Below are 15,039 nucleotides of genomic sequence, written 5' to 3'. Positions count from 1 at the left end.
GTACAAATAATTGGAATCTATTATTTGTTATCAAATAAAACTAAAGCTCATCTGAGGACAGGAATCATTACATACTTTTCTGTGCATCTGCTTGGAGTATGTTTAGGCACAGAATCTACCAATGAGCATCTGCTTGAAACACGAAAGTCGACGCAGGTATAATGTCAGTTTCTGGTAAACATTATATTTCATGTCATGCTTTTTCTATTCACTCAGCACATCTCTGTCTTTAATTGGTGTGTTCAGAAAATTTATATTTAGTGCAATTATTGATATATTAGGGTTAAAGTCTGTCATTTTCTTTATTGTTTTGTTTATATTTTCCTTCCATTCTATTTTTCCTATTTCACTGTAAATTACTTGAAATTTTATTTTGTCTATTTATGTTACTTTTAAAATTTTACTAGTTTTATTTTTTTCCTTCTTAATATTTTCTTCATTTATCACTTTCTTTTTTGATAACTTTCTTTAGCATTTCTTTTATGTTAAGTTTGCTAGCAACAAATTCTCTGAGTTTTCCTATATATTAGAATGCTTCTTTCCTTTTTATTTCCAATGGATACTTTTACTGACAGAGAATACTGGGTTGAAAGTTTCTTTCTTTCAGCACTTTAAAAACATTGTGCCACTTTTTTTTGGTCTTCACTGTTTCAGATGAGAATTTTTTTGCTCTTTGTCAAGGCAATATTTTTAATATTTTGCTAACTTACATCTTATCCTCTCTCTCTCTCTCTCTCTTTTTTTTTTTTTTTGTCTTTTTTCTTTTTGATGCTAAATTGTGATATACTACACAGGAAAGTTCATGAACTCTAAAATGTACAGCATTCAATGTAATTAATAATTATAAAGGGAACACTTAACTCACCAACCAGGTACAGAATAGAACTTGTCTAACACATAAGTGCCTGATTGACTTGCAATACTTATTACATAGAAATTAGTGAGAAAATTACTTGAAATAAATGATTTGTTTCCAAATGGAAAATATTTTATCATCATCTGTGTACTTGATGATGTAAAAATAAATCACATTCATTGAAAAGAAATTCATGAAGCATGCAAAATGATAAAAATGCCTTTAATTCCTTTACTGACCTAGAGATACTGTTTATTTTAGCGTAAGTGTTTTTCTAGGGGTTCTTAGGCACCTTATGGCTTTAAAATTTTTGGGTGAACAGACTCCTACTCTACACTCCACAAATTAAACGATTATTATGAACATTTCCAGGTATTTGTGCATGCAGTAAATAACTTCGGCTTACCTGGAAAGGGGTGGGGAAGATTGGTGAGAATCTCGGTTCACAAAGTTCACAGAATCATTCACTTGCCCTGGAGAGCTGTTGGATTCCAGAAATAAACAAAGACTTTATTGGACAGCAGAAAATCAGCTGACTTCTTAGCATCAGTCCAATTTCAAAGTAGCCTGCTCTACTTGCATTCTCGTTTTTATTAATAGAAAAAGTAAAGTATCAGATTTTGTCCTTAAATTGACACCAGAATTTTACATTCAGCATAAGACAAGGATAAATTTTAGACCTCATCATATACGAAATATTAACCAGATAGAAAGTTGAGGGAAGGCAAGAGGAAAGATGGGCAGAATTGGTGAGTTCTTTCCCAATATCTCTCAGATGAGAGCTGCATATAGCCTCCAAACATACTAGTCATTTTTGCAGGTGAGTCTATATTTCTGAGAGCTTGAGTAAGAACTGAATTTTAAATCAGGGTTTAAATTGTCCTGAATTTCCACAAGTGTCCATATTCTGGTTGCTAACGTGACATAAAAGAGGCAACACTTTTTCTTTTCTGTTTTTTTTTTTAAATCTTTTTTTGATGCAGAGCATTTACAATTAAATGTCCTGAGTTGTCTTTTTATTAGGATAAATACTCTTGCCATAATTTTCAACCTTTTAAATTAAAGCATAACACAGAAACAAAAATGCACTCAGATGAAAAATGTACAATCAGTTAAATACAAAAAATGAACCCGTCTCTGTAATTATTACTTAGTGAAAAAAAAAGGAGAAACTCTCAAATCCCAGAAATTTTCTCACACCACTTCTACTCAATAACCCTCCATCCTGTTCAAAGAAAGCCATTCTCTTTACTTTTCTCACCTGAGATGAGTTTGCTTGTTTGTGAACTTTATGTAAGCGGAATTGAATAGCATGCATTCTATTGTGTCCAGTTTATTGTACTCACCATCATGACTGTGAGATTAATCCATGTTATTGGGTTTAAGTGTAGTTTGATTATTATTAGATAGTACTATTAGATATTCCATGGTACAATATACCTGAGTTAATTTTGCTGTTTTCCTGTGGACGGACATTTGGGTGAAATTCAGTTTGGAGCTATTCTATACATTGATGCTATAATTTTTCTCTATCTGTTTTTATGCACATGTATTCACATTATTGCTGGACACACACTAAGGAGTGAAAGGGCCCCCTTATCGGGAATTCAAGTTCAATTTAAGTAGATGATTCCCAGCAGTTTTCCTCAGGGTACACCGGATCATCTTAACACTTATAATGGCCTTAACAAAGCTTTTAGAACCAATGATTACAACAGCGTTCACAATTTCTGTTTGGATTTTATGAATTATAAGTACATCCCCAAGTATTAATATTTAGTTTGGCCTGCTTTCAAACTTTACATAAATGAAATGATATTTTATGTGTTTTTTGTACCTTGCTTCTTTCGTTTGCAGATACTGATAAGGCTCACCCGCCTTTTTTTTTTTTTTTTTTTTTTGCAGTCGTAAGCTTATATGTTCTATTGTATGAAGATATAACACTGTTTATTCTACTATTGAGACATATCTGGGTTTTTGGTTTTTATCTATTATGAAAATGTTACCAAACTTCTTTGAACATATATATTAGGGCACATATACATCAGAACTCTGTGAAATGTACCAAGAGTAGAATTCCTGAGTCATAAGGTATGTGCATCTTCAGTCCTTCTAGATAAGGTGAAACAGCATTTCAAAATTGCAGTTACACATTAACCTGCAGATTATTATTGTTTTCGACATTAGAATTTTTGATTTTAAAATCTTCCAGGTGCTGATGATATTTCCTTGGAACATTAATTTGCATTTTCTTCACTACAACAGAGATGGCTTGTCTTTTCACATGTTTGTTTGCTCTTTTCTTTTCCTGTGAAATCCCTGTAAATAAATACGATTTTTTCTCCTGAGTCATCTCTCTTATTCACCTTGATTTGTCAGTTTTCTTATATGTATTTTGGATATGAGCTCTTGTTTTTAGATAATTTACAAATGTTATCTGTTCTGTGACTACCCTTCAACACTTTTAATAGCGTTTTTCATGAAAGATGTATTTAGTTTTGAACTAGTTAAACTTAACCAATTTTTACTTCATGCAGATGGTGATGGTGGTGGGTGTTTGTGTGAGTGTGTGTGTGTTTGTGTGTGGTCTATCAGGTTTATTTTTTAAAATCCAAGTCATGGCCTTATTCCAAATGTTTGCTAGTTCTCCCTCAACCTCCTCTTTTTGATTAAATTGTATTGAGTAACTTGGTACCCACCTCCAAAAATATACTTTTGGCCCAAATGAAAAAATCAGTTCTCAGTGGACTATAGATCTGAAGGTCAAAGATAAAATTATAAATATTCTAGAAAACAGCATAGGAATATAACACAATGACCTTGGATGAGGGAAAAACTCTTAGAGAACACACACACGCACATACTCCCGTCACCACTACCACCACCACCATAATAATACATTACGAATAAAGACAATTTATTTTTTATTCTTTTCAATTTTTATATGTTTTCTTCATATTACTTGCACTCTGCAATGGACAGACCATCCAGAATATGGAGAATAATAGTAGTAAACAGTGACACCCCTGTCGTCTTTCTAGTTACAAAAGTATAATTTAGTGTCTAAATATATTTGCTATAATTGTATTTATCTTTCCTACTAAATTAAAAAAGCTTCCTTTTATCTCCAGTTTGATATAATTTTATACCACAATTGGATGTTAAGATTTATCTCACTTTAATCTTGCATCTCTTAAGATGATCATATAATTTACTTCCCTTTAAAAATATTGTTTAATGTGAGTGATTATTTAAAAGTTTAATCAAAGTAGCATTCTGAAGATAAATTGAACTAGATCATGATATTTTATCTTTCTCTTTTTATGACTGAATTTTGTTTACTGCTTGGTTTAGAATATTTGCCTTTGAATGCTCAAGTGATATAAGCTTTTTTAGTTTTTGTGCGTCCTGTGGTTCTATTTTGGTATAAAGGATCTCCAGTGATCAAGTAATGAAGTAGGTAATGTTACCAATTTTTTTGTGCTCAGTATTTGTATAAAACTGAAATTATTTTTATGTGAAAATAGAAATCACTATGAAGATGTCTAAGTCTTCAGACATCTTTATAGAAAGACTTCTCGTTGATTCCATTTTGATAATAGTTATTAGAAGTTTCCAGGAGGTTATTTCTTCCTTGAGTCAATTATGGTAATTTACAGTTCTCATAATTCATTTATTTTAATCAACTTTTAACTTACATAAAATTCCTCATACCTTTTTTTTTTTTACTATTAACAGGGTTTCCATAATAAATAGTCTCATTTTTAAGTCCTCACATAGATTTATTTATGCATTCTATTTTATTTGTATTTACTGACTTTTATTACTTCAGGGATGTGTGTGTGTGTGTGTGTGTGTGTGTGTGTCTGTGTGTGTGTGAGTGTGAGTGTGTGTCTGTGTGTCTGTGTGTCTGTGTAGGAATGAGACAAACCTCCTTTAACAATCTTTAAGAGAGGTCTTGTTACAAAAAAGTCAATCAGCTTTACTTTCAAAAAATATTTTACTTGTTTTTAGAAACAGTTTTACAGGGGAGAGAATTCAGGCTTGACATTCTCTTTCATTCGGTACGTTAGATATGTTATTACACTTTGTTGTAAGTTGTATAGTTTGCAGGAAGAAGCCTTGTGTAGATGATCTTCCAGAATTTGTCTTAGTATGTGGATTTCATTAATTTGGCCGTGGTGTGCTTATGTGTACTCTTTTCTGTTATCTATGACACATGGGGCTCTTTAAACTTCTGGATATGCGGTTTCTTGTCTCTCATTCATTTTAGAAAATTACATGCCCTTTGCTTTTTCATTCCCTCTTCTACTTTTGTTATTCCAATTACATGTCTATTAAACTTTTAGGTAGTATTCAGTCAGATACCCTTTAGAGGGAGCGCAAATGAACAACACCTCCACACGTCCCTTCAAATTTCAAAGTCTCTCAACTTTGATTATGTGAAAAATCTGATACCCAGGAAATGGTACAAAGAAAGCATTAAGCCAGGAATGACATTTTCCTCATTATAGTAAGATCTCAAGAGCTTTAGAATGAGCACTATGTAACTATCAAACCTGAAACTCAAGTCGAAAATTTAAATTTCTTCTAAATAACCTACACATAACTTAAACGGACCAGCCCAGTCAAATGTCACAAAATGTGTCAAGGGAGTACTTCTTGAGGTGTGGCCCAACAACAGTGCCCTTACTGTGTCTTCACACCAAAACGGATGCAGTAGGTTTTGGGGATAGGGGGGCACACCAGGTGACTCTTGGGAAGTTGTCTTCCAAATTATGTCTCTGGGACAAGGATGAGGTGCTTTTTCACATTGGACACTTTTATTGAATTGTTCTCTAGGAGAGTAAGAAGAGTTTCTTTCAAGGTTTCCCCGAGGGAAGAGTGACCAGGGACTGCTTGTGGTTGCCATCAGTGATATGGCACAAGGCTCAGTCCCACCTCGTGTCGGAGTGAACAAGCGAAGGTAGGCACCATGAGTTGAACATGACTGGAGAAGGGGCACAATGGACCTGCCAGAGCCTCTTAGAAAGTGACAGAAGAGAAATTGGATTCTCATAAAGCATTCCAGTGTCTAGGAAGGTTCTATCTGGCCCTAGATATTCATCCTACAACATAAATTCTCTGTCATCTCAGTTTCTCTTCGGGCTATGCTTTCCAGGTGCAGGAAGTACTAACGAGAGTGTACTCTTCCTCTAGCGATGTAATCTTACTCCAATTTGTGAGCAAAGCGAGAGATTTACAGCGGCCAACCAATTCACCAAGTTCCGTTGCTTATATTTCATATAACTCTGAAAGCCTAGCCTTTTTTGTGTCTATTTCAATGCCTCGCGATATCCGAGATGCTTTACATTTTGCTTTGTTTCTACAGTTTTGTCACGGTGAGCTGTTCTCTCCCACTCTAGAATTCCCCAAGTCTATGACTCTTGTATTTTAGGGGCCATTATTCCCTTGTAACTACATTTTTCTCAGTTGGAGAATTGCACTCGGCAGAATTTTGAGCCAAAACTGTTTGAAGTTTATGCTTCTCTTAGAAGGGTTGGTCTTCCACCAAGCTCTGTGTATAGCATGTCCAAAGGAGACTCTTCCTGTCTAAGAATTCCCATTAGTCTTCAAAGCTGACTATACTTGGTGCCAAATAAATACACTTTCTATAACAAGATGCTAGGTCATCATTTCTGTAGTTACCATGAAATAGACTGTGAAAAAAATTCCTTTCCCGTTAAATCAAGTCTGATTAACCTCCATCAGTTTAGAAAATCATTTTAACAATTCTTTCTTTACCAATATTACACTTTTCCCACTTAGACTCTAGAATATGTTTTTTAATTTATTTTTATTTTTTCAGTAATTTGCCACCATGGAAGCTGGGAGAAAGACTTGAGGGTATTTTTCTTCAATAATAATTATAACAAATTTAAAATGAATTAAACATTAAAGTATGATATAATAACAATAATAAAATATAAACTTAAAGGCTAAAAGAACTATCTCCTCTTATATTCTTCATCTCTAGCCTCACGTTTTTATATTGTACTCTCATGGAACGAAAGAAAAAACAATAACAAGAAAGAAAAAGGGAAAGAACAGGGGAGGGCAGAATTCCTAAATCCAGTTGATGAGGGAGGACTCTTTCTTTGGGCTTGGGTCAGCGCCCAAACTCCACCTTGCATCAGTCTCTGTGTCTCAGTAAATACAAGGTCTCACACTAACCCAGCTTATGTTCCGCTCTGGAAATTGCCAAGTTGAATTTCAGGACTTTTTAAAAGTCTGTCTTTATATTGGTGCATATGCTTTTAGAGCTTTGACAGCATTTTCAGTGTATGATTCTATTTTATGAGATGGACTCATAACAACCCAGGTAGAAATTACATCTTTCTAGTTGCTCTTGCATCTACCTAGCTGTGACCATGCATACATGGAATACAAGCAGAATTACATGGATGTTACTAACTGTGGGTCTCGGCCAGAGATCTTTGAGGCTGTTCTCCACCAGTCATTCTTTCCCATCTCACTGTCTGGATATTTGAGGTGGCAGCCTTTGCTTGCAGATGTGTGCAATGCTTGGTGGGTTTAGATAACAGAATGGAAGAAACCTGAGTCCCTGAATGACTCTGTGGAAGCTAGAATATGGGACTAATATGCCTTCTAAGCTGTGGTACCGGCCTACTAAATGATCTCAGTCTACAATGTCTTCAGTTTAATTCTCTCCCCGCCCCGGCCATCAGAGGAAAAATTCAAACATGGCTCTGAGCATGCCTAGTCATCTTCGAAGTCTCTGCCTGCCTATGGGACACAGACCAAGATCCAGGTCCCAATTGATCTTTTAAATTCATTCTCAGGGAATCTTGCTACACTGGCTATATTGGACCTGGCTGAGTACTAGCATCGAGCCTCTACTTCTGTAGATTTGCTCTTTCTCTTCCTTTGCTTTAAAATCTCTTTCATATAATCACTCTTTTTTCAAAAGGAAGTCATTCTATAAGATCCAACAGAAATGGGACCTTCACTGTAAAGCCATCTATAACCTTTCCTAATATAATTAACTGTTGCTTTTTGTAGAGACAAAAACTTTATTTGTAACATCATTTCAACACCTACCACTTCTTGCCTTATTTCATAATATTTGTCTCCTTCAAGATAGATTGTCCTAATGTGAGAAACTTGCTTTGTTCATCTTTAAATATGCGAAGGCAATGGGCCTCAAAGTGAATTACATGTACCAGTAAAATGTACCTCCAAGTAATGCGGGAAAACAATAGCATTGCCCAATTTAAAAAATACCAAATGAAGACAATTTGTAAAAGTTGACCAAATAATGTCACACAATAAGAATACGTTTTAACTCTGAAAATAGAAAGTCTGGGATATAAAGTCATATTAAAACCCTTACTTTCCAATAAAAACATGATTAGTAGACTTACCACATATATTAAAGGAAGTGAAGGGATTTCAATTTTTAAATTGTCAATGTACTTTCTGATCTTGTATTTAGTGCAACGGCTTTCTTGGAATGAGTCTGTTATTTTAGTCATCTATTTTGATAAAGCTGTAAAAATAAATCTTTAACACCTAGCCGTAATACTTAGTTTATCCCATGTTATCAGAGTCAGCCTCAACCAGACATAGAAGAACCTGAATAGAAAATAAAAACTGAAAACAGAGAAAGTATTTGTGGCATTTGTCAGCTTTCTGAATTGTTTTGATTCCTTGGCTCATTTTGAATAAATATTCACTTTTGAGTTTGCATTTTCCTATTATTTAAAGCAAACACTCAAAATATAGAAACTCAGGACTCTTAAAACCATGGATCCACCACAAAAATAATAAGTAGAAGCATATGCCACAAAATAACAGTGATTCTCTCCTGACTAGGAAAGTAGGAGTTTTACACACAGACTTAGTTGATGAAAAAGGACTGGTGTTCATTACAAGGGTTAAAAAGAAGAGAGTGAGAAATGAAAAGAGAGTCTAAGCCAAAAATTAAAACAAACCGAAACGAAAACCCTCTATCGCCTTCCCAAAAGTACCCCTGGGGGACAGGCTATTGACCTCTGTCAGGCTTCTGCTACTGGCCCAAGTCCCATTCAGCTCAGCTTGCTGCTCTGTGTTCTTTGCTGAGTCAAGATAGCGAGGGGGAGCCAGCCGGGGAATCCGAAGCCGGGTGTGGAGTATCCGGATATTCCACATAGTTTCGTCACCACATTCAGACCTCCGGTCTCCGTTAAAAAAGATAAAAACCCTTAACAGTTAAACTACGAGAAGTGCCTGACCTTTCGATTTCGGTTCTTTTCAACCAGACCCACTAACAGTTTGGTCGTAATACCCGACTAGATTTTTCAGCTTCTAAAAAGCACTGTGGGTCCCCAGAGAAGCCAGACGCAGGAGGAGCGCGAGGGAAGAGAGAGGACAGCTGAGGACTTTGTCCCTGGCCGCAGCACCCGCACCACGTAAGTTCGTCCCTAAACTTTGTCTTCCATTCACGTGTCCCTAAACTAACTTCAACACATGCCCAAGCATCCCACGCCGGAGGCGCAGGCTCAGTACTGGCACGCGCGAGGAGGCAGCTGGCAGATGAGGGCGGGGGTGGGCGGCCCACAGTGTGCGGCCCCCAGGATGCTGTCTGTGCTCCAGGCGGCTCGGGCGTTTGGATCCTAGGGAGCTGCAAGTTGACAGCTGGCGTAAGGTGTGCCTGGGGTGCGCTGCTCCTCCTCTGGCACCCTCCCAGGGCTGCACAAAGATCCCTGCATTGTAGAAAAAGAGGTGCATTCTACATCACCTGTTTGAAGGGGCTGACTTCCATTTTCTGACTGAGAGCCCTAACCTGGACCCCTCGCAGAGACGCTGGGTGGGGTCACTTCCTCTATCTCTCTCCTTCCTGTCTCAATCATTTCTCAGTCGGACATTGGAGAAACCGAGAAGGAAGATGACCTTCAACATTCAATTTAAATATTAAAGCATCCTTTCCTGTCTTAACCATATTTAGTATTCCATAATATTTATATGAAACAATTCATTTCCATTCTCATTAATCGTTAAAAAGTCTGTGTTTCTGTGTTTTTTTTTTTTTTTGGTTTTGTTTTTGTTGTTGATTTTTTTTTTTTTTTTTTTTAGCCAGCACTATTTCCAAATGGCTGTTGCCTAACCCCCACAAAATGACATAAATGACTTTTGTTTCCAGGTTCGGTTTTTTGCTCAGTTTCTTTTGTGGAAACGAAAAAAAAAAAAGTCCTGTTCGTTTTTAACTTCTACGAAATAGCAACAGAAAAGTGGGAGCTGAAAAGGGAACAAGAAGCGAGAAACAACTGGGAGCTTGTTCTTGGACATAATGACCTGAGAAGCTGTGGGGCAAAAATGCTAATTCATCAACTTTCTTTTGCATGCAATGTAGTCTTGATTGTAAAACTCTCAGTTTCTGTTTCAAACTGGTCTCTGAGAAAGGGAGAGGGAAGGGAGCGCGCAGCCTGATGGTCTGGACTGCAGGGTTCAGTTGCTGACTTTAGTTCAAGGAACGCTCAGCTTCTCCATTGGAGCAGTGGTAGCTGTGAGGTGACAGCCTCACAGCGTGTCACATAACCAGGACAGCAGCAAGTGGAGTGGAAAAGACACGTGCATGAAGACATGAGAGAGTAGGGTCTTCTCCTGGGTGTTTAAAGGGGGCGGTGGAGCAATTTCTTCATCCATGAGCTCAGTGTTCCTCTTCGTAATGTGCATTAGGATGGATTTATCACTGGTCTCAGCCCTGACTTCACATTAGATTAGTTAGATTCAGCTCCTACACTTAGAAATTTTTTTTAAATCAAGAGCAGACTTGTCTCAGACATAGCGGGTAGTAGAGGGGGAGCGCAAGGAAGACGCGGGGGCGGGGGGGGGGGGAGTAGGGGAAGAATAGAGGAGAGGAGCAGGAGGGGAGCCAGAAACAAATGGGATGCCTACAGATTGTGGCCTCACTCCCACCCCCACTTACACCCTTAGTAGCTGAGAAACAAGCATGCTATCTCTGGGCCCTGGCTGTAAATCACTGCTCTGATGCGACAGTTTCTTTTTGGTATGTTCCGAAAATTGGAAAGGAACAGCACTTCCTGGAAAATAAGTAGTTCTTTCTTCTCTCATGGCAGACTCTTCAGGAGTTAAGCAGACCCACCCAAGGGCAGAGTTTGTATGTAATAACATACAATATTATATTAGTGTCGGTTGCACAATATAATGATCATACATTTATATACCTTATGGAGTAATCACCACAAGTCTAGTACACATCTTGCACCATACATAGTCATTACAATATTAATGACTATATTCTTATGCTGTACTTTTACATGCCTGTGACTGTTTTTATAACTGGAAGTTTGGACGTTTGTACATCTAAATCCCCTTCGTCCTTTTCACCCATCCCCCCGCCTAATCCCATCTGGGCATCAACAATTTGCTCTCTGTATCTATCTGTGTCACTGATCCTTTCCTCCATTTGGTCAACTCTATTTCCTAAGCTTGCTATTTCAGTTTTCAAGTCTTGCAGTGTTTTTTTGTTTTGTTTCATTTTGTTTTGTTTTGTATTGTTTATCTCTAGAAGTTCTATTCGGTTCTTTTGAGGGTTTCGATCTCCTTGCTTTGCTCATTTAGGTGTTTTTCAGTTCCTGAAATTGTTGATATGACTCGTTTCAGGACTCACTGAGTTTTTTTAGAAACACCATCCTGAATTCTGTCATTTAAGTTGCATATTTCTATGTCTGTAAGCTTATTTTATGGAGATTTTTCTCTTTCTTTCTGAGATGCCTTGTCACCTTGGTTGTTCATGGTGTTTGATGGACTATTTCTCCCCCTGGGCATTAATAAAAATGTATTCTGCTGTTTTTCCAGAAAGAAGATTTATTATATAAAAGTCTCTCTTTAACCTGCTGCAAAAGGCATCTTTCTTTTGGTTTCCAGTAGATGGTGTCTAAGCCTCTCGGATCCCTGCTTTATATAAAGCCTAAATAATGTCTTTTTAATTTTCTTGTAGATATTTAATCACACTCGCTACCCTCAGTGTCAGTCCCTGCCAGTATGAGCTACAGTCTCAGCAGAGTTTGCTCAGATTCCCCTGAGGCTCCACGGTGCTCCATCTCAGAGAGCATGGGGGGAGAATCCCTCTGGGTTGGAAGTTGGGGCCTGGGGCTCAGCCTCAGTTTTGCAACCATATTAGATAAAAATAACTGTTGTTTCTTTGCAGTCCTATCCCATGTCTCTGTTTTAGGCCATGATGACTGAGCCCTGCCCCGGCTATGTGGAACTCACAGCACTTCCAGGCAGGGATTTTTAGGGAAGTCTCCGTACCTTCTCCCCTCCCCCTTCTCTTTCAGGGAGCTCTGGAGGCTGCGAAAGGCAGCTTCTTTATTTCTCCCAGTCCACTGCCCGACACCCAGGGTTCTGGCCTGTGGTAGCTCTTATGTGCAGATCCCACGATCAGACATGCTGGTGTGCAGTTTGGGTGTTTTTTCTGTTGAGTTTTAGATGTTTAGTGATATTATTCAGCAATCCTTCTACTTGAAAACCCATATCTGAAAAGATATTTGCACACCGATGTTCATAGCAGCATTATTCACTGTAGCCAGGACATGGAAACAACTGGTGTTATATGATAGATGATTGGTGGCTCTCCTAATTGATCAGGAGATGATACAGCCTATGAAAAATGGTTGACGGGAAGTAACGGAGAGCTCATGAATAGAATTAAAAAACATAGAAAAGAGGGTAAGATGATTCCATAAAATTTCATCCTCTGATGTGTTTGCTGAAGTTCATTCCTCACAATACATCTTTGCTAGCAGTGGTGTTCAGGTTCATACCTTCTAGTTTAGGGCTCTGGCACCTAGAATAAGTGTCAAGCACAGAGTAGGAACTATATATAGGTAACTGTTAAATTCATTAAAGAAATAAAAAGTTTTCCACAAATTCTTTCCCCACAAAAATGAACTAATGGGAATTTCATAGCCACCCTTGCAGGCAATTCTGTAATTACTGGAGCAAAAAGAATTTCATGTGTTTTATTTTGGCAATTCCTGATGTAAAGCATCTTTAGGCCTGTAGCCTGCCTCTTGCTGCTCCTTTTTCACCATGAAGGAAGAGCTATAGAATACCTCATTTAATTTACTTTCAAAATAATTGCCTCAGTTCTGGGAGGCCATCAATTTATTCATGGATTCAAAGAAATCCGCAAATACCCAGAATAGGGATTAAGTCGAGCCAACCCCTGGGCTGTGGACTGGTACCAGTCCGTGGCCTGTTAGGAACTGGGCTGCACAGCAGGAAGTGAGTGGCAGGAGAGCTAGCTAAACTTCATCTGTGTTTGCAGCCACCTTGGATCATCAGGGATTAGATTCTCATAGGAGCACTGATCTCTGGGGACCGCTGCTCAGGAGGAAGCAGGGAGAACTGACAAGTCCCTGTAGGAAGAACTCTCAGAGTCTGACTGAAGGAACAGTTGTGGAGGTGCCAGTACCTCTAGAATGTGTGGGTGGTTCCGACTTCAATGATACATAAAACTGTGCTCTTGTCTCAACATGTCCTTCAACTTCAAGATGTACCTCCTTCCCCTAGAATACTGAAATTGGGCAGCGTGATCCTACTGGTTCTATAACATTGTGCCAATTCTAGAAAGACCAACAACATCTACTCCCTACCACAGAGCATTCTCCTTTGGGCCACTCTGTCCACCCTGGAAAGTTCAACTACATTACTATTCTCAGAACCTTCCTGTCCCATGTCAGAGACATCTCAGCTTTCCAGGACCCACATCTTCAGTGCCACTGGTCCTGATATAATTTTTGCTATCCCCCTAGGTGCTCTAGGTCTCACATCTCAGCTTCTTTTTGGGTTCTTGTTTCAGAGTTCCTGTTTTAGAAACATGCCCTGTCTTCCATGCCCTCCTAGCACGAAGGTGTGTTTTCTTCCATTTAACAGTGGTGGTCAATATCTGAAATAAAAGAGGAGACATCAATAAAGTTGCTGCAGACATCTTTATGCCAATTTATGAACATAAAGAGTTACTCTCTATTGGGGGATTTTTCCTATTACAGATATTCTTTTTTTTTTTTATATCTAATGTATTTGTGCACTTCTGATGTTGTAAAATAGTATTGGTTTCTTAATTCCTCACGTACACACTTTCTTTCAGTGTTTATGCTCTTGGCACCCTTCCATATCTGCTCTTTACTAATTGACTTGACATGAGTACGTTGCAAGAATGTGTAATCGTTTTTTGTGTATAGATTTAGGTACCGTTTTAATGAGGGCTTCATGCAACTCTGATTAACTGTGTATATTCTGAGATTCAACAATCTTTGAAATAATTAAACATTATCAGTTATGCTTCATACTACTCACTTTAATTACCGTGTTCATTAAAAAATAAACTATATACTTATTTTAGTTTTTTTTAAACTGTGTTATAATTCTTAGAAATTATTCAATAATTCAATTGTTTAAGAAGCAAACTTGACTGTATGTCAGTTAAAAATTGAAAAATAAATTTTTAAAAAGGTCAGAAAAAAAAAGAATAGCAGGTCTTTCTAGAGTCGTGTTTGCTGAGATCACTAAATAAATTATTATATTAATAAAAAGCAAAATGTTCACACACACACAATAAGACTTCTTTCTCAGGTAGTTGAATTTTACAATATTACGTCCATGTACATTCTACCTAAATCTAAATATAGAAATTGCTGGAATTCCAGACTTCTTCCTCATTCTTGTAAAACACTATTCTGACTCCTATCATCAAGAAAAGATTAGTCTGCTTCTGAACTTCGAATAACGTAACTTCATGTGCTCTTTTCTGCCTGACTTCGGTGCTCAGTGTTACTTTTATGACAGTCATCCTCATTGCATGCAGCAGAAGTTCCTTCTCTTTCATTCCTCCACAAATGTTTCTCAGCCTTGGCACGCTTGACATTTGGTGCTGGGAAATTCTTTGCTGTGGGAGCTGTCCTGGCCTCTAAACACCCGATGCTAAGCACCTGTTTTGCTAAACAACCCAGTTATGATAGCGTATTTGTGTCTTCACACATTGCCAAAAATCACCAGTGGGGCAAAATCACCACCACTGGCGACAACTGAGCTGGAATCATTAAAATCATCTCTATTCAATCACATCAAGTCTCATAATAGGTGTTCCAAGGTTTAAGCAGCCATAAGGGCTGAGA

The 15,039-nt window shown here is 37.7% G+C and overlaps 1 protein-coding gene across 4 annotated transcripts in view; it reads left to right on the top strand.

The window, feature by feature from the left end:
• The first annotated feature begins 9,016 nt into the window (after positions 1-9,016).
• Positions 9,017-15,039, top strand: part of GBP5 (guanylate binding protein 5) — a 51,500-nt gene continuing 45,477 nt past the window's right edge. For all 4 annotated transcript variants that reach the window (XR_001595864.2, XR_001595865.2, XM_016136914.2 and 1 more), the window contains exon 1: positions 9,017-9,306. The gene's annotated coding sequence lies outside the window, so the exon portion shown is untranslated. The remainder of the gene's footprint in view (positions 9,307-15,039) is intronic.

Source organism: Rousettus aegyptiacus, unplaced genomic scaffold, assembly GCF_014176215.1.
Source record: "Rousettus aegyptiacus isolate mRouAeg1 unplaced genomic scaffold, mRouAeg1.p scaffold_m13_p_1, whole genome shotgun sequence".
NCBI lineage: Eukaryota > Metazoa > Chordata > Mammalia > Chiroptera > Pteropodidae > Rousettus > Rousettus aegyptiacus.
Note: the sequence above shows the minus strand (reverse complement) of the source record. Positions and strands in the feature narration are given on the sequence as shown.